This window comes from Vicugna pacos, chromosome 23 (genome assembly GCF_048564905.1).
Source record: "Vicugna pacos chromosome 23, VicPac4, whole genome shotgun sequence".
Taxonomy (NCBI): Eukaryota; Metazoa; Chordata; class Mammalia; order Artiodactyla; family Camelidae; genus Vicugna; species Vicugna pacos.
Window position 1 is genome coordinate 6,780,807 of NC_133009.1, and position 18,780 is coordinate 6,799,586.

General features: G+C 42.3%; 1 non-coding gene and 1 pseudogene across 1 annotated transcript; one reads left to right on the plus strand and one right to left on the minus strand.

Moving 5' to 3' along the window:
- Positions 1-1,580: 1,580 nt before the first annotated feature.
- On the minus strand, positions 1,581-3,385 carry LOC102541963 (arf-GAP with GTPase, ANK repeat and PH domain-containing protein 3-like; annotated as a pseudogene).
- Positions 3,386-9,090: 5,705 nt separating this feature from the next.
- LOC116285189 (U6 spliceosomal RNA) lies at positions 9,091-9,197 on the plus strand. Its single transcript, XR_004194846.1, has one exon. It is a non-coding gene; the product is annotated as a U6 spliceosomal RNA (small nuclear RNA).
- The last annotated feature ends 9,583 nt before the right edge of the window (positions 9,198-18,780 follow it).

Sequence of the window (18,780 nt, forward strand, 5' to 3'; positions counted from 1 at the left end):
GCCTCTCCCTTGTGCCCTCTCTTTAGTCTCCCTTCCAAACTAGCACAGAATTTCTCTTTCTAAAATGCAAGTATAGTCTAAACACCACATGCACACACTTATGCACAGAAAATTTTCTGGAAGGATCTATTAACAGTGGGGGAAGGGTATACCTCAGTGGTAGAGCACATGCTTAGCATGCACGAGGTCATGGGTTGAATCCCCAGTAACTCCATTAAATAAAAAATTTTAAAAATAAATAAATAAACCTAATTACCACCCTCAAAAAACAAAACAAAAAAAAGAAATGATAAAAAATTTTTAATAAAAAAAAGAATCTATTAACAGTTAATTGAAGACCGAGGAGCTGCATGTCTGAGGTGAAAAGGAGATTTTTATTGTAATTTCTTGGACTGATTCAAACTTTATTTTATTATATATATGTTACTTTTATTATATAAAAACTAGTTTTTAAAAAGGACTTCCTATACTTTGACCCAGCAATTCCACATCTAGAAGTCTATCTTGTACTTGTACATACACGTGAGCAAAAGTGACAATGTATGTGGACGTGATAGAACCTAACCACCTGTAAATACTGTTATGGCTAAATACAAATTAGTACAGCCATACGATGAAGTTCAATGCCGTCATGAAGAGTGACGTGCCTTGCACTATGTACCTCTGTGTATTAGTGTACCTTATGAAATGTTACCACCTGTATACCGTAGAACATCTCCTAAAGAGTTTATAAGAAATCTAAATAGTAGTTGCCTCTAGAGAGGGACAAGACGGCAGCGGAAACCTGCTACGTGGCACGGGAGGAAGCTCATTTTCACTGGCTTATATTATTTGACTGTTACACCATGTGCTAATCTACTCAAACATTTTTGAATGCATATAATTTTAGTAGATAATACAGTCCATTTCATGAGAAGAGGCAGAATTCACTTGGAGTGTCCTATACTGACTGGGAGCTATCTTGCTTCTCCAAGCTTGCTTAGCTCTCACTCTTTGCAGAAACTGTATTATGCAAAATGAAGGAAGGTCATACTAGTAAGATTGTTAGTTTCGCATTCCCTGATAAGCTGGCTAAATATTTGTTTTTGTTTTTGTTTTCCGCCCACATAGTCTGGTTTTTGGCTCATCACACACACACCAAGTATGTACACAGACATAAATATTCCAATGTACACTTTTGCATGGCACTCGTAGGTCACCGCTCCCCCTCCCCACTTCTGCCCTACCCCAGGCTCCGCTTTGGGCGAAGGCCTGCAGGGGCTGGCAGGAGCAGGTAGGACTCTGCAGGAGGGCGAGGTCCTGCTCCTGTCTCCTCACAGCACCTCCAAAGGGTCCCGTCCCTCTTCTGCGGCACCAGAGGGCCAGGAGCCAAACACCTCGGATCCCTCTGCTGCAGCGCAAATCCCAAGCGCAGCCTCTGGCCCTTCGGTCTCTCCTGTTGAGCTCTTCTCTCTGACTCTTCCCATCGTCCACGTCCCTGCTTCTCAGTCTCTGTGTCTTTATTTTCCCTCAGTGCTAGTGGGGGAGGTGGGGCCCCGAGCCCTGCAGTCCTTCCGGCCCCCGTGCCCTCTTCCTGGGCCTTACAGGAGGCTAGGGCTTCGGTGCAGCTCCGCGGAGATACTGGTGCCATTGGTGGGCTCTCTGCCGGGGGTAGGGGCTAAGCTGCAGCCCTCCCCAGGGCAGCCGTGCTTGGTCAGGATGTCCGCACACTCCTGGCTGCCAGCCCGGCGAGCTAGGCCAGTGGGGTCAGGCCCGGGCGTCCCGGCTCCTCACGTCCACCCAGTACCAGATGAGCAGCTGTGTGAAGACGACCTTGGCCACGGCGCTGGAGAGACGCAGGGCTGTCCGCCTATCCCCGACTCCGTAGGTCTCGTTCACCTCCTCCTTGGACTCGCGGGCCAGAAGCATCACCAGCAGCCGCAGGTCGCCCTCCACCACGGCCCGGAGCAGCTGCTGCCCCAGGGGCACGTCCGAGCTCGGCAGTGGGGCCAGGAAGAGCCTCTGCTCGCACCTGGCCCGGATCCAGCGCTCCTTCTCATCTCTGCAGGCGTCGGGCCCTGGCTTCCCCATAGCCGTCCAGGGCCCCCTCGCAGACACTGTTGGCCAAGGCGTTGCCCATCGGATCATGACGGCCAGCAGCTCAGGTGGCCAGTCATCGAGGTCGAGGGAGCGAGCCCCCAGATGCCGGTGGGTCCCCCAGCACTCGATGCACATAGGGCGCCGAGGTTCAAGCCGGCCCAGTCTGGGCTGGGGGCGTCGCAGTCAGTATAGAAGCTATTGCCGCGAATGGTGCAGACGGCCTGCAGGGCCAGAGCTGCATTCCGGCTCCCGAGTTGAGTCTTGTCCTTGGCGCTGCAGCAGCCCTGCAGGCTGCCGAGGATCTGGGCCTGCACGCTCTGCACCCACAGCTCCCGCTCCTCCGCCGTCGAGGCCTCGAAGTGCCATGTCTGCCTGGTGAGGGACACCGCCACAAACTCGAAAGACTCCTCTCTGCCTTTTCAGCAGCATGACTGCGGCCGTCTGGTCGCGGGGGGAGGGGGGGCTCCTGGTGCTCTTTTTCCTTGTGTGCTTCTCCCGGTTGGAGTGGGGAGACGGGGGAGGCTCCAGCTTGGGGCTGGAACTGAGCACCTCAGCTGGGCCACTGGCTGGGGTCGGGGCACCGGCCTCGCTCCACTGGTCAGCGCTGGACACGGAGCTGGAGCGCTGGTGCTGCCTCGCTGGGCGTGGGCCGGCCCTGGCTGTGCTGCCGGCCGAGTCGGGGGCACCTGGGTCCCCACCCAAATGCGTGCTGCTCCGCTCCAAGGCCAGCCTGTTGGTCCCAGGGGCTGGTGCCTGGGGCTGGGGCTGGCGGGCGCTGGGCAGGCGCTTGCTTCCCTGGCACTTTGACCGTCGTCCGCAGCAGGTCAGTCTCCTTGCCGGGGATGCTCTGCCTGTAATCATGCAGGCTGGGGTGGTAGGTGAGCCGCCCATTGTCGCACAGAGTCACGTGCTTCTTCCATTCCTTGTTCAGGGATTTGCCACTCCCTTTCAGCACGATGCCCTGTTTGATGGGGATGGCTGGCCACTCCCGACACTGTCCACCTTGCGCTTGGAGGCCTCCCTCTCTCGGTCCAAGTCAGCACCCTTTCGAGACGTGAAGATGTTGGAGCATCGCTTGAACTGCTTGCGGATGGGTGTGGGGGTGGAGGAGGCAGCGATGGTCTCCATGCGCAGCTCCCGCTGGCTGGTGCTCGGGGTGGAGGGGACTGAGGGCGAGTAGTCGCTGAAAGTGCTGCGGCTGCCATTCGTGACCTGCTCTACACAGGAGAGACCCTGACATACACAAGTGTAACTGAAGCTGTACTGGGCACTCCGCTTAGCTTTCCTTCCATGTTCACACACCCATGATGTACAGCCAGACCTTTAAAATACATAAATATGTCCCTTAATTTGGACTTATCTATGAATCAGAATCATTCCAAACCTATATGTTAAAATCATTACTCCCCTATTGAAAATCCTTCAGAGCTTGTCCACTGCATTTAGGATAAATTCCAAGCTTCTATTAATACCTATTAGTATTAAAAGTCTTACTCCTGACTGCCTATTTATCCTAAAAACTTATCAGTCCACTCTCGTCCAGTATTTTGCTCTGTCTGTTGAATAACCTACGGTAGCCTAAATGTGTCCTACTTCTCAAGCCTCCATGCTTTTGCATATGTAGTTTCTTTTGCCTGCCCAAAAATGCCGTTTCTCCACCCTCGATCAACCTACTGACTGGTTACCTCTGGGTTCCAGCAGGCTGTGCTTTGTCACATGGTTTAGGAACTGACTTACTGCTCATTTGATTCTTTCTGTACACTTTAAGCCCATTAAGAACAGCAACATCTTACTCATCTTCACAGCCCCAGCGCCTGAAGGCATTCAATACATGTTTGAGTGAATTTGGGGAAGTGCTAAGATTGCAGGGATAGGGAAATAGGGTTTGAAGTTCAGGAAGAGGAGACCAGATAATTACAGCAAGGAAACCCTATTTCTTTTTTCTTTTTTTTTTTTTGGTATTTATTTATTTATTTATTTATTTATTTATTTATTTATTTATTTTTACATTTTTTATTGATTCATAATCATTTTACAGTGTTGTGTCAAATTCCAGTGTTCAGCACAATTTTTCAGTCATTCATGGACATATACACACTCATTGTCACACTTTTTCTCTGTGATTTATCATAACATTTTGTGTATATTTCCCTGTGCTATACAGTGTAATCTTGTTTATCTATTCTACAATTTTGAAATCCCAGTCTGTCCCTTCCTACCCTCTACCCCCCCCCCCGTAACCACAAGTCTGTATTCTCTGTCCATGAGTCTATTTCTGTCCTGAATTTATGCTTTGTTTTTGTTTGTTTGTTTGTTTTTGTTTTTTAGATTCCACATATGAGCAATCTCATATGGTATTTTTCTTTCTCTTTCTGGCTTACTTCACTTAGAATGACATTCTCTAGGAGCATCCATGTTGCTGCAAATGGCATTATGTTGTTGGTTTTTATGGCTGAGTAGTATTCCATTGTATAAATATACCACTTCTTCTTTATCCAGTCACCTGTTGATGGACATTTAGGTTGTTTCCATGTTTTGGCTATTGTAAATAGTGCTGCTATGAACATTGGGGTGCAGGTGTCATCGTGAAGTAGATTTCCTTCTGGGTACAAGCCCAGGAGTGGGATAGGGAAACCCTATTTCTTGTGAAAGGGAACGATGTGACAAAGTGAACTGGGGGAGAGAGATGCTGGAGGGAGAAAGATTAGGTAGTTTTTTTTGAGAGCCCCCCCACCTTAGTGCATCTATTCGCTTTTGGAGTTTAATTGCTGTGGTTGGTGGATTCTGATGAAATCCCTTGTATCTTTCTGCAGCCACAGATGTATTCAGAAACTGACCCCAAACACAAAATAGAGGGGACTGGAACTCTGATCCCACTGAGATTTAAAACTACAAAAACACATGACTGATCGATGGAGAAGGACCAGCCAAAGTAAGGTTGCAGGAAAGGACAATTGGGTTCCCAAAAGGAAAATCCCTACAGGGCAAGATTCACTTTGGGCCAGTGACCTTATTCAAAGGCCTAAAGGGAGCCCCTTTAACAGTGTATGGAGTGGAGGTGACTCTGGAGGAGTGTATGTGTGTGAGATTAATGCACTCAACACAAGACAGATTTGCCATGGGTTTAGTGGAGGTGGAGTGTGTTCCTTTCCATTTCAGTGAAGTTTTACTGTCTGGGAAAACCTACAGAGGCATAAACTAAGGCCTTGAGGAGTCAGTAGACTAGGGTCTTATGCTTTCAGGACTTCTGGGATTTAAGCCAAGAAACCAATACCAGTGCTGTTGACAGATCTCTAGCTCTACTGAGTGGCTGTGGTTCCATTATTAGCAGTGGCAGCAGGTGCCTGGCTGCCCACGCTGGGGCAGAGGCCAGCAGGCATGAGTGACTTGGTCAGAGTGGTGCATCTGAGGGGCTGCTAGGACTGGGAACTGTAGGGCCCAGCTCAAAAGGTATTTGAGTCCCCTTTTCACCAACATGCTGAAGCAGCAAGCTGTAACCAGGCCTATTCATGGACATACAGATGCCATGGGGATACTCAAAATCAAGAGCAGAAAGTACCCCCTGGAAAAGACTGTAGCTTCCTGTGTGTCTAATGGATAGAGGTTCAGGAACACCTGAGTGCTGTTAGGAATGCAAATTCACAGATCTACTGAATTATAAAAACTGTGTTTTATCAAGCCCTCCGGGTGATTCAAATAAATATTAAAGCTTGAAAATCACTGATAGCATACCACTGAAAAAGTGAAATCATTTAAACAGAGAAAGAAAAATAGTGTGTTGACTGAAAAAAAATTGCATAACCTAAAAATTGAGAATTATATTTTATTTGGCTGACTTACTGAGGACGAGGCTGGGAGACAGCCTCTCAGATAGCTCTGAGCGACTATTCCAAAGAGAGAAGGAGGCATTCAGAATATAGAGGAGTTTTTGCTGAAAACAAACAAACAAACAAACAAATGAAAAGACAAGCCATGTATTCAAACATCAAAAGATTACTGCTAAACACACACACACACACACACACACACACACACACACACACACACACACACACACAACCCCAGATGTCTAAGTTAATGATTTTAATGTTCTCCATATATGGGAAGATGCAAGTGTCTAGGATCATTAAAATTATTCCTTCGATGTGCATCTTAACTATCTAGGGCCAGTACCCGGATTTTCTCCTTCCTGAATTCCCCTCAGTGTGTACCATCGCGGAGCTGCGGAAGTGGTTGTGGCTTTATGGCCATAACATCCTTTCTTTACTGAAATGACAAGGCGATATTTTGTCCACAGTATATGATATCACTTACATGTGGAGTCTAAAAAGCAAAACAAACTAGTGATTATAACAACAACAACAAAAAAAACCAGAGTCACAGACGTAGAGAACAAACTAGTGGTTACCAGTGGGGAGAGGGAAAGGGGAAAGGGCAAGATAGTGGCGGGGAATTAAGAGGTACAGACTGCTATGTATAAAATAAATAAGCCACAAGGATATATAGTAAAACACAGGGGATGTAGCCAATCTTTTATAAAAACTACAAATGGAATATAAACTTTAAATATTGTGAATCACTATGTTGTATATGTGAAACTTCTATAGTATTGTACATCAACTATACTGAAAGCAGCTCTCTTGTCTCTTTCTCGTTTGCCCATTTCTGTCCCCCTTTAACCCTAAAAGAACCTAATTATAAGAATAAGATCACTGAGCAATTGAAACTAACTCCTGACTTATGTTCTCCTGAATGCACACCTGCCTTGCCTAACCTGTTGATTCTTTTCCTAGATAAAAAGAAGTAAGAATGAAGAATTAAACAGTTAAAGAATGGTTAACTCTTTACCCCCTCAACAGCCCCTTTAGCAATCCTGCAGGCAGATCATGTAGGCAAAATAACATCTGAAGAGAGGGAGAGTCAGCCAGTCTGCACACAGTGGAGATGATGCAGAACCCAGCCTCCTGCCTCAATGATGACTCACTGAGATTCTTCCCCCCATTTTTCCCTTTAAAAACTGTCATGGCTGAGCAGAATCTTCAGAGTTGGTCTCTGGACATGAGTCCACCTTCTCCCCAGATTTTCTGGCTTCTCTGATTAAAGCAATTTTCCTTTCTACTGACATTTGCCTCTCGAATTATTGGCTTTTGAGCAGCAAGCAGTTGAAACTGAGTTTGGTAACAATACATCAATAAAAAAAAGGGAAATCATTTGAATTCAGGCTAATGACGTCTTAGATGTAGGCTCTCTTTAATCTATAATCCTCAGAACAACCCATTTTACTAATGGAGGAACTGAAGTCACCGTGTCCTCTAAGTTGGCAAATCCAAAGAACATGTCCATTCCCCTTCTTACTCAGCCTCGTGGCATCATTGGCCATGGCTGATCATGTCTTTTTGGAAATACTCTATTTGCATGGTTTCTGTGACAATATACTCTCATGGTCTTCCTCCTACAGCACCAGGCTCTCTGTCTGTCTTCCTGGCTCTTCTCTCCAACTTTCAAATGATGGAGCTCCAAGGCTGGGACCTGCATCTCCTACTTTCCTCTAGCCTGATTCTCTCCCCAGGGGACTACTTTCCCTTCCATGGCTTTAAATACTGTCTATGACTCCCTACTCTCCAAACTTTCATCTAATCACCTACTTGACATTGCTACCTGGCTCTCTAATGGTATCTCAATCATACTATATCCAAAGCAGAGCTCTTTTATTATTTTTTTAATTGAAATATAGTCAGTTTACAATGTTATATCAATTTCTGGTGTACAGCATCATGTTTCAGTCATACATATACATACATATATTCCTTTTCATATTCTTTTCCATTATAAGTTACTACTAGATATTGACTACTTTTCCCTGTGCTATACAGTAGAAACTTGTTGTTTATCTGTCTTATATAAGGCAGTTAGTATGTGCAAATCTCGAACTCCCAATTTATCCCTTCCCACCCCCTTTCCCCGCTTGTAACCATAAGTTAGTTTTCTATGTCTGTGAGTCCAATTCCTCACTTCCAAGACTGTTTCTTCTAAGCCTTCCCCACCCCAGTAGATGACACACCATCTACTTGCTTAGGCCCCAAACCCAGGAGTCAACCTTGACATCCTCTAAGGCTTACCAATTCTACCTCCAAACTACATCTCAAACCTATCCACCTCTCTCAGCCCCACTCTAAGCTATCATCATGTCTCTCCTGGATGGCAGGTAAAGCCTCCTGACTGGTTTCCCTGCTTCTTTTTGTTCTTTTTGCCCCTTCTGTAAATTCTCTGAAGAGCAGCTTTTAAAATAGAAATCAGATCTCATCACATTCATGCTTAAAACCTTTAAAAGGCTTCCTGAGGCAACTAGAATAAAACCCAAACCCAGATATCTTTTGTAGTCTGAAAGTTGCTGCTTGACCTGGCCCCTATCTCCACCCTCCTTTCTCATTTTTCTGCCATCATTCGCCACACCCCAGGCACATTGGTCTCCTCTCTGTTCCTCCAAACACTGAGTCTCTTTCTGCCTCCAGGCCTTTGTACCTGTGACTCCTAGAATGATCTTCCAGGCCAGCTCCTTTTCATCCCTCAGGCCTCAGCTCCAAGTGGACCCACTCAGAAAGGCCTTCTCCGATGGCTCTATCTAAAGTGGCTTCCCCGCTTACCCTCTCATGATTTTGTTCGCTTCCTTCATAGTACTATAGAGCTTGTCACCATCTGTAATTCCCCTATTTGTTAGTGGCCTGACTCCCCACTGGATTGTGTGCTCTATAAGGGCATTTTCTGTTATTCATAGTTTTATCCCCAGGGCCTAGGAAAGTATATAGCACAACACACTCTGTAAATATTTGCTAAATGAATGAAAGATTAGGTAGCTTTCAACCCCAGTTCCATGTCACATTTGTTGTGAAGGTATCAGCCATGTGGGAGAAAGAAGGGAGTCCTGCGCATCTGTGACAGAAGGCCTCGGCTTGGGTATTAAAGCTGGGATTTGTCTTAGTCAATTCAGGCTGTCATGACAAAAATACCATCGTGCTCATTTTGGCAGCTCATGTACTAAAATTGGAACAATACAGAGAAGATTAGCACGGCCCCTGCACAAGGATGACATGTAAACCCGTGAAGCCTGCCATGTTTTTATGAACTTATTTACAGAACAGAAACAGCAGGGAGGGTATAGCTCAAGTGGCAGAGCACATGGCTAGCATGCATGAAGTCCTGGGTTCAATCCCCAGTACTTCCTTTAAGAATAAATAAATAAATAAACCTAATTACCTCCCCCCACCAAAAAAAAAAAAAAAAAAATAGAGAGAGAGAAAGAGACTCACAGACATAGAAAATAAACATGGTTACTAGAGGGGATACGGGGTGGGAAGGGATAAATTGGGAGATTGAGATTTGCAGATACTAACTACTATACATAAAATAGATAAACAACAATTTTATATTGTATAGCACAGTATAGTATTCAATATCTTGTAGCAACCTATAATGAAAAAGAATATGAAAAGGAATGTATGTATATATATATGTATGACTGAGACATTATGCTGTACACTAGACATTGACACAATATTGTAAACTGACCATACTTCAAAAAAAAAAAAACCATAAAGCAGGACTGCCTGCAGTCCTGAAGGGGTTCGGGATTCCCAAACCAATGATGGCCAAGAGGACTGAAGACCGACGGGGCCTGGCACCCTTCCTGGCTCTGGAGGGACGCCTGGTCATTTCTCTGGAGGAGCCTCAGGTAACCCTTGATGTGACAGATAGAAAAGTTATTTGCTTATTAGATATGGAGGCTGCCTACTCTGTGCTGATTGATTTTCCCTGGACCCTTGTCCTCCCAATCCTGTGTAATAACAGGGATCAATAAATGGCCCCAACCAAGCACTTGCTAAGAAATTTTACCTTTGCACATCAGTTTCTGCTCATGCCTGAGGGCCCCATCCCCTTGTTGGGAAGGGAGTTGCTCACTAAATTCCAGACAATAATCCAATTTGGAGGCCCTCTTGACAAGACATCTACCAAGAAAAACGATTACCCTTGCATCGGGAGTCTGCCTCAGTCCCATGTCAGAGGAAGTCTCCCTTCCACCCCATATCATTTCTCAAGTGAACCCTCTTGTCTGGGACACTGAGGTGCCTGACAGAGCTACTGTTGTCAGGCCACCTCAGAAATGAGACCACCTGAGGCTGTGGGCTATATTGACATCTAAAGGCCAAACTGAAGGCCGTAATTAGAGAATTTCTTAAACCCAGGGAGGATCCCACAAGTGTTTGCAAATAGATTTCCAACATGAGAGGCCACCAGTCTGGCTGAACTGACTATAGCTGATATTCAGAGCCTGATAGGAATTTTGGGGAGAGGCCTTCTCCCCTAAACCAAATGAGGGGGAAAATAAGCTGTCTTTGTTTTATAAATGTAGTCTTTATAGGACTAGAAATGTGACTCTAGAAATAACCCAAAGCCCACCACTCCTTTTGCCACTCCCTAAACCTCCTCTACTTGATTTAAGAGTAAGTATTGGGGAAAAAAAACCTTTTTCTGGCCTTAAGGATATAAAATTATCCTAGGAGGAACTTGCCTTTCTGTGTCTTTGAAATGCAAATTTTGCAAAAAGGGAGTAGGTAATTTGGAACTTGACTTGTTAAGGACAAATAGAAATCTTGTCTCTTTTCCACAAATATTAGTAAAAATGTTTGGCCATCGAGACAGGAGACTTTGATTTGTTCCATCTGCCAAAAATCCAATTTGAATCCAATCTGTTGTAACTGATGGGTTTTACATTGTTGTACCAATGCACGGCTAAAATTTTGGAATGGGAACGATAAGGTTTCTATGTTTTGTGTGTTTGTGTGTCACACGTGTACAGTAGTGCCAAAATTAATGTATACAGTGCTCTATTAAACTGGCTTAAAGGCAATTAAGTGCTTAGATGAATACTTATAAATATGAAAGAAACTGACCAGAGTGAATTTCAGGTTCATGTGATCTGGGAAGTGTTCAGTACTGGTATTGGTACTGAAGCTGGCTTAAGCTTGTTGGTTTGATTTACACGGACACGTTTAGAGTCATCAGCATTAAGTGTCATACCTCTGTTGTACCTGGGCTTACTGTATCTGTTGCAAATTTTCAGCAAGGAAAGTAACTCAATGTGAAAAACCTTTCAAGGAAAGTAAATGTAAACAAAATAGAAGTTTTGGGGTAAACCCTTTAGGAGTGATTATGTTTTGAGAATGTCTACTTAAAACAGTCTCTCCAGGTTTTAGTACTTGAAACTTGAAACTAAGCTAAATAAAGAGAACTCATTGACTATCTGGGTCGTTTATAAAATATTGGAACATGAAATGCTGGGCAGGTCTAAGTTTACTTACTTTTGCCTTCTCAGGAGAGAAAGGCTAAAGCAAAAGTTTTCTAAACCGGAAATGCTGGTAAAATAACCAATGCACTATTACTTGCTTCTTGGTTTTTAATAGTCTTGGATTTAAGACTATTAAGGGTTAAACTATAATCAGTCATAATTCTAGTTGTTATAACCAAGTTTCTTTATCGATTACATTGTAATCAGGTGTTTAACAGTGTCTTTTTAAGTCTTTTGTCATTTATAGACAGTTAAACTGCTGTTACAAAAGTGCCTCATCTTCAAGAAGACTCATAAGAAGGCTATGGAAGTGATGGGTAAAAACCATGTACAGCACCATCTCATCTAAGCCCAGGCCATGAAATGCACCTGGACTTAACTACTTGATACTCATGGACCGTTGTCGTCCCCACACTGGGTTTATAACTTGCCTCTTTCGTGGCCCAGATGGCTGCTTCCATGTTAGACTTTGTCTGCCCCCAGATCTCTTATTGCACCTTGGGGTGTCTCTGGATATGTGGCACTCTGCAGAACGAGGACGCAAAGACAAGCACACCGCAGGGAAAACTCGGCTCCTATAAGTATGCGTATATTTAGATCAATAATGTGTGGCATGAGGGATCCTGTACATAAGGACATTTGCTCTCATTTACAGTTAATGATCATGCTTCTGCTCTTCCTCCTTGGACTGCACCTCTTTAACCTCTTTGTGAAGTTTATGTCTTCCAGGTTACAACAGATCCATGTCAAGATGATGTTAATGCAGGGATTCCAGCCCATATCACCCTGTGACTCAAAACCAAGAAGCTGTCCTGCCCCTGGGGTCCCTAGATTAGACATGCAGAGACTTTTTACTCCCTGACAGGCAGAGTCAATGCCCCTACTCATGCCTTAAGTAGCTATGGAAGATGGACCACCACCCCTCTGCACTCCTGTAGGAATATGGGAATAAAATCTCTGAGAGGGGAATGAGACAGGAAGGAAGGGGGTGGGGCACAGCCATTAAAGGAATGACACAGCAGTTAGCACCAAGATGGTGGAGAAGTCGACTCCCAATAGACCTTGAGGCCCAAGATGGCAGGACATTTAACTTCCCAGTAGACTTGAGCTTCATTATACGCTCATTGTAAATATTAACATGGTAAATGGCACTCCCACAGGTGCCATGACAGCTCTGAGGCTGACCATAAAAGGCCAGAAAGAGGGCAGTGGCCCAGTTTCTGGGAATCCCCACCCCTTTCACCAAAGCAGTTGGACTGATCCTCCCACTTGTTAGCATGTGAAGCTACCAAGCCCATAAAAACTAAGTACCCCACACCTTGCTGCTGCTCTTCCTTCTGAGTGAGACAGACCACACCCTGTCTGTGAACTGTGTGTCTACTTTTACTTTAAACAAACATCCACCTCCATGCCTCATGATCTGTCTGGCCTTGAGGTGGCCTGTACTCTGTCTATGGAGTATGTATTTCTCTGTATAAATCTACTTTTGCTCAAAAAATGAAACAGATTTGTGGCTTATCAGCAACAAACATTGTTTCTCACAGTTTTGGAGGCTGGGCAGCCCAAGGCCAAGGATCCAAGAGATTTGGTGTCTGGTAAGGGCCTGCTTTCTGGTCCTTAGATGGCTGTCTTCTTGTTGTATCCTTGAATGGCAGAAGGACAAGGGGGCTCTCTGTAGCCACTTTTGTAAGGGCACTAATTCCATTCATGAGGACTCCACTCTCATGACCTAATCACCCCAATGCCATCACGGTGGGGACTAGGTTTCAATATAGGAGTTTCAGTTGAATACAGACACTCAGTCTATAGCAGGGCTTGATGACAGATGGTTTAGATAGAGAAATCCTCTTTACTGGACTTCGCATTTTAAGACCTTCTTTATACAGCAGATGTGTCTGTATGCTTGGAAACCAGTTAGAATACAGACTCTGCCAAAGGCAGAGGTTTCCTGGAGAACTTTGTGCTGAAGGTGGAGACTTTTCCCACAGTTAAGAGATTAAAGAATCTTTGGTGAAAAGAATGGCAAAAAAAAAAAATCTCCCCATGAGTTGACTGTCAATTTTCATATTAGATCAAGTGAATATTTCAACTGTGAAGTGGCCCAAGGCCATCCAAAGCCCCCAAATTGGCATCCAGATGAAAAAGATATTATTTGTGCCTACTAATTTGTGCCTTAAAAGTGCGTACTACAGTGCTTGGGGAAGCATGATGGTGAAGGGGGCTTGAGACTGCTCTGCCATACCCCAAGGATGCAAGAGGGATCTACCAGGAGCCAGCTTCTAAGCCCTCACACCTATCCATGTATTGCTGAAGTATCATGTGGGAGACTGAGCATAGATGACTTATGCAGTATTGGTGGGGTCTGCTGACTGAATTGGATTGTTTGATACGTGAAGAATCTTTTCTCCCTCCATCATCTGCTTTTCTTTCTTGCGCCTGAGCAAGTAAAGAATCTAGATCTGAATGAAGGTAGGCTAAGAGTAACTGTGCAAAGGCATTAAACAGACTCTCTTCCTTACATGGGCTTCTGGGAGTCAATTAAGGATTAATTAAATAATTATTTTTGTTTGTTTGCTTTGAGAACTGCTTAGTATCCCTGGGCACACAGGCAATGCAATCTTATAAGACTTATGAGGTATAGAAAACAGGGGGAAACACACAATTAAAAAAATTCTCTGATTAATTAAGAGGTTAAGCCTGCTGAGAAGAGCATTACAAAGAAATCAGCGCTTGTCCAGACCCTAGTGATGTGGCTGAATGTGTTTTCTGCTGACTGTTGGCTAACAGAGACAGAACTAACTGAAGATGCACTGAAACTTGTCCCATCAGTGGTCCTCGACCTTCCTATGTCAACACCCCAACCATCATATTTCAAAGAGTATTATCCAACCTGCTTGGGATAAATTCTTGGGAGAAATTGCTTCTGACAGAAGATAGAAGAGTCTCCAAAGTGAACTCTGTGACAGGCTGAATAAGCCAGAACATTTTTCTTTTTAATCAAATAATTCAAACCTAAAAAATAATCAAAGTGAGGCTTCTGGGGTTTTTATCCCAAGATGGAATAAGACCACTACAGCCCCTGTCTCCTATGGATTACAACTACAGACTCTGAACACAACATAAAAATAACTACATGAGGATTTCAAACGTAAACAAAAGAAGACAAATTATGGAGAGAAGTTAAAACTTAGAGAAGGGAGCCATATAGAGGTGAGTTTCTTGTTTTTTAGGAAATTCTCTCCTTTTCCTCATAACTTTGACCTGAGATACCTGAGAGTAGGTACTAGTTACAAAACTGTATAGTGAAGGGGGAAGAGGCTAAACTTGTAGAAGAGACCCCATCTTTCTAAAAAGAAGAACAAAGAAAAGAGGACTGAAGGGAGTGTGCATATGTAACCCTCAGTTTTTAACTCCCTTGGCTTTTCTCTGTAATTGAGCCCTACTTGTGGAGCTGTGTTTTGATGGTAATGCAGGCAACGAAAATTCCAATAGAAATCTCATCTGGCCAGAGGAACTGGAAAAGGTGGCCCTGAGGGCCTGAGCGTGTGAGAGGACTCAGCAGGAGGAGAGAGCTGGAGAAGGGGTCATCTAATTCTGTGTATGAGCCTATGTATGTCATGGACTGATACCTGAACTATACTTGCATGGGCCAGATCCAAGTCAGTACAGCAAAGGCTTCGATAACTGGACTGAGAGTGAAACTACTGCTCACAGAAGGTGAAACCGAATGAGAAATCTGAAACTAACTGGGCTGATTGTCTGCTGTAATAAAAAAAAAATCAACATTCTTCAGAGGGCTTTAACTGAACCCAGACCGTATACAGCATAATACTTAAAATGTCTAGGATATAATATAAAATTACTTGATATAAAAAGAACAGGAAAGTGTGATCAGTTCTCAAGGGACAGTGAAAAAATGCTAACCCCAAGATGACCAAGATGTTGGAATTATCCCACAGATTTTAAAGCAGTTATGGTAACTATGCTTCAAGGGCTAATGGTAAACAATTCTGAAGTGAATGGAAAGAAAGAAGTTCTTGGCAGAGAAATAGAAACTGTAAAAAAGAACCAAATAGAAAAATTTTTAAATTGAAAAAATATAATATGTGAAATTTTAAAAATTCATTTGACGGGCTAATAGCAGAATGGAGATGACAAAAGAGAGAATCAATGAATCTGGAAATAGATCAATAGAATGTATTCAATTTGAAGAACAAGGAGAAAACCAGTTGGGATAAAAGATGAGCAGAATCTCAGGGATCTGTGGAAAAATATCAGAAGTTCTAATGTTTATGGCATTGGACTTCCAAAGAATAGGAGAGACAGAATGATGCAGAAATATGTTAGAAGAAATAATGGGTTAAAACTTTCCAAATTTAATGAAAGATATAAATTTACAGATTCAAGAAGTTTGGTGAACCCCAAACGGGAAAAAATGAAAAATAAAGAAGCCAACCCCACACAGAAAGACATATTATAGTTAACTGCTGAAAACAAAAGATAAAGACAATTCTTGAAAGCAGCTAGAGAAAACTGAAATATAGGGGACACACAGGTGAACAATGATTTGAATTACAACAGATTTCTCAAGAGAAATGTTACCAAGTCCAAGTTTGTACTGCTCACTGCACAACAGGCCAATAAGTCAGAGATCATGTGTTGGGGCAAGGAATAATGAGTTTATTTGGAAAGCCAACAGACTGAGAAGATGGTGGACTAGTGTCCCAAAGAACCATCTTACCTGACTTAGAATTCAGGATTCTTTCATCTAAAAGGGGAGGGAGTGTGTGTGGTTGTTGCAAATTTCTTGATGTGGGAATCCTTTGTTCTTGCAGTTATCCATGGAGGTCTGGTCACAACGGTTCTATAAACCTCCAACAAGACAAATGCTGTTCTCTGTTCTGCAACAACTTTTTAATGAAAATGTGTTATACCTTTAGAAGTCAAAGCCTTGAGAATGGACTACCATGTATATTTCAGGCTATAGACAACATTTTGTATTCTTTTACAAAAGCATGCTTAAGCACAGGCAACAGAATACAAAGTTTATAGCTAAAGGAATAAATTCAATAGGGAGTCAGGTTCATTATTCCCTGTTTCAGAAACTGTGGAGGCCAGGAAACAGTGGAACAAAATCTTTAAAATGCTAAGAGAAAGTATATGCCAACCCAGAATCTTACATTCAACAAAAATACTCTTCAGGAATGAAGGCTAATACTAACTACAATATATAAAATAGATAAAAACCAAATTTCTTCTGTATAGCACGGGGAACTATATTCAAAATCTTCTAGTAATCTATAATGAAAAAGAACATGAAAAGAAATATATGTATGTATGTGCATGACTGAAACATTATGCTGTACACCAGAAATTGACACAACATTGTAACTGACTATACTTCAGTCAAAAAAAAAAAAAGGAATGAAGGCTAAATACATTTTCAAATGAAAGAAAACTGAGAATATTTGTCATCAACATACCTATTCTAAAAGAAATGCTACAGGATGATTTTTGAGCTTAAGGGAAACAATATCAGCGGGAAACTTGGAATTTCAGGAAGAAAGGAAGAGCAAGAGAAGTGGTAAATAGCTAAGTAAATATAAAGTCTGTTTTTCTTCTCTCATGTTTCTTTACTATGTATGACTGAGTGGAAGAAAAAATTATTGTCTGCTGGAGTTTTTAATGTTCATACAATACATATGACAGCTATAATATGAAGGGGGAAGAGTAAAGGAGGCCTATATGGTTAGAGCTTCCATATATTACTTGGGGTAGTAAAATATTAGCTCTGAGTAAACTGAAAAGTTAAATATATATACTGTGTTCCCTAGAGCAACACCTAGAATAATAATCCAAAAAGATATAGCCAAAAAGCTAATAGATAAGCTAAAATAAAATTTAAAAAATATTCAGGTAATCAAAAAGAAGGCAGGAAATGTTGGACAAAAACAACAAAAAGAATAAGAAGGAAAAACAGAAAACAAACAATAAAATGATAGCCTTAAGTCCAATCACATTAATAGTTACATTATATGTAAATTGTCTCTATATATCAATTAAAAGGAAGAAGTTGTCAGACTGGGCTTTAAAAAGACCGCAACACTGTAATTGTACTAAATACCACCGAATTGTTTACTTTAAAAGTGTTTATTTTATGTTATTGTATTTTACTTCAATAAATGATTTTTTAAAAACATCACAACATAGGCTATATACAAGTACAGTTGACACTTGAACAATGAGGGTGTTAATCAGGGTATAACAGAGTTGGTCATACATATAAATGGATTCAACCAATTTTGGACCACCATAGTACTGCAGTATTTATTACTGAAAGTTATCCGTGTATAAGTGGATGCATGCAGTTCAAACATGCATTGTTCAAGGGTCAACTGCAACCCACTTTAAACATAAAGATGTAGATAGCTTAAAAGTAAAAAAATGGAAGAAGGCTATAACCTGAAAACACTAATCAAAAAGAAAAAAAAAACTGGTAGGAGAAAAGGAGCAGCTCTTCCTTACAGATAAATTTCAGCTCATAAATGTAGAGGACATGAAGGAAATAGAAAATTATCATTATGAGGCCACTGTATTAATTGTCACAGACAAGACTCACCAGTAGATGCTATTTTTTTTTCCTTTTTGTGAGGTAATTAGGTTTTTATTTATTTTAATGGAGGTACTGGGGAATGAACCCGTAGGTGCTAAAATTAATGGGAGAAAATCTGAGGAGAAATTGGGCATTTGAATAGTTTCAAAGTATCTCCCCCCAGACATTTATTTATTACAAAGGGGAGAATTGTCACTTTTCAGTGGAGAAGTCTTGCAGATAGCACCTTAATCAAGTTATCAAGTTAGACATCACCAGTCTTAAGACACATGGCCATGAGGTGCCTGCACATGTAAGGTACCGAGGAGGGCTTATCATGCTCAAAGACGCTTAGCCGTAGTCTAATCTTGAGAAAACATCAAACACAAATCAATAAATGTTTTTAAAATAACTGGCAAAAGAAAAGGCAAGAATGAGGAACTGCCACAGATTGGAGAAGACTAAGAAGATATGCAGTTAAATGTTACGTGAGATCCTGGAATGGAACCTGGAACAGAAAAAGGACATTGGCCAAAGGCTGGTAAAATCCAAATAAAGTGTATAGTTTAGCTAGTAATATTGTACCAGTGTTAATGTCTCAGTTTTCATCTCCGTATCATAGTTATGCAAGATGTTAACATTAGGGAATGTTAGGTGAAGTCTATGTGAGAAATCTCTGCATTATTTTTGGAACTTTTCTGTAAGTCTAAAATTACTTCAAAATAAAAAGAGTTAAACATTTTTCTAAGTGAAAGGAAGGAAAGAA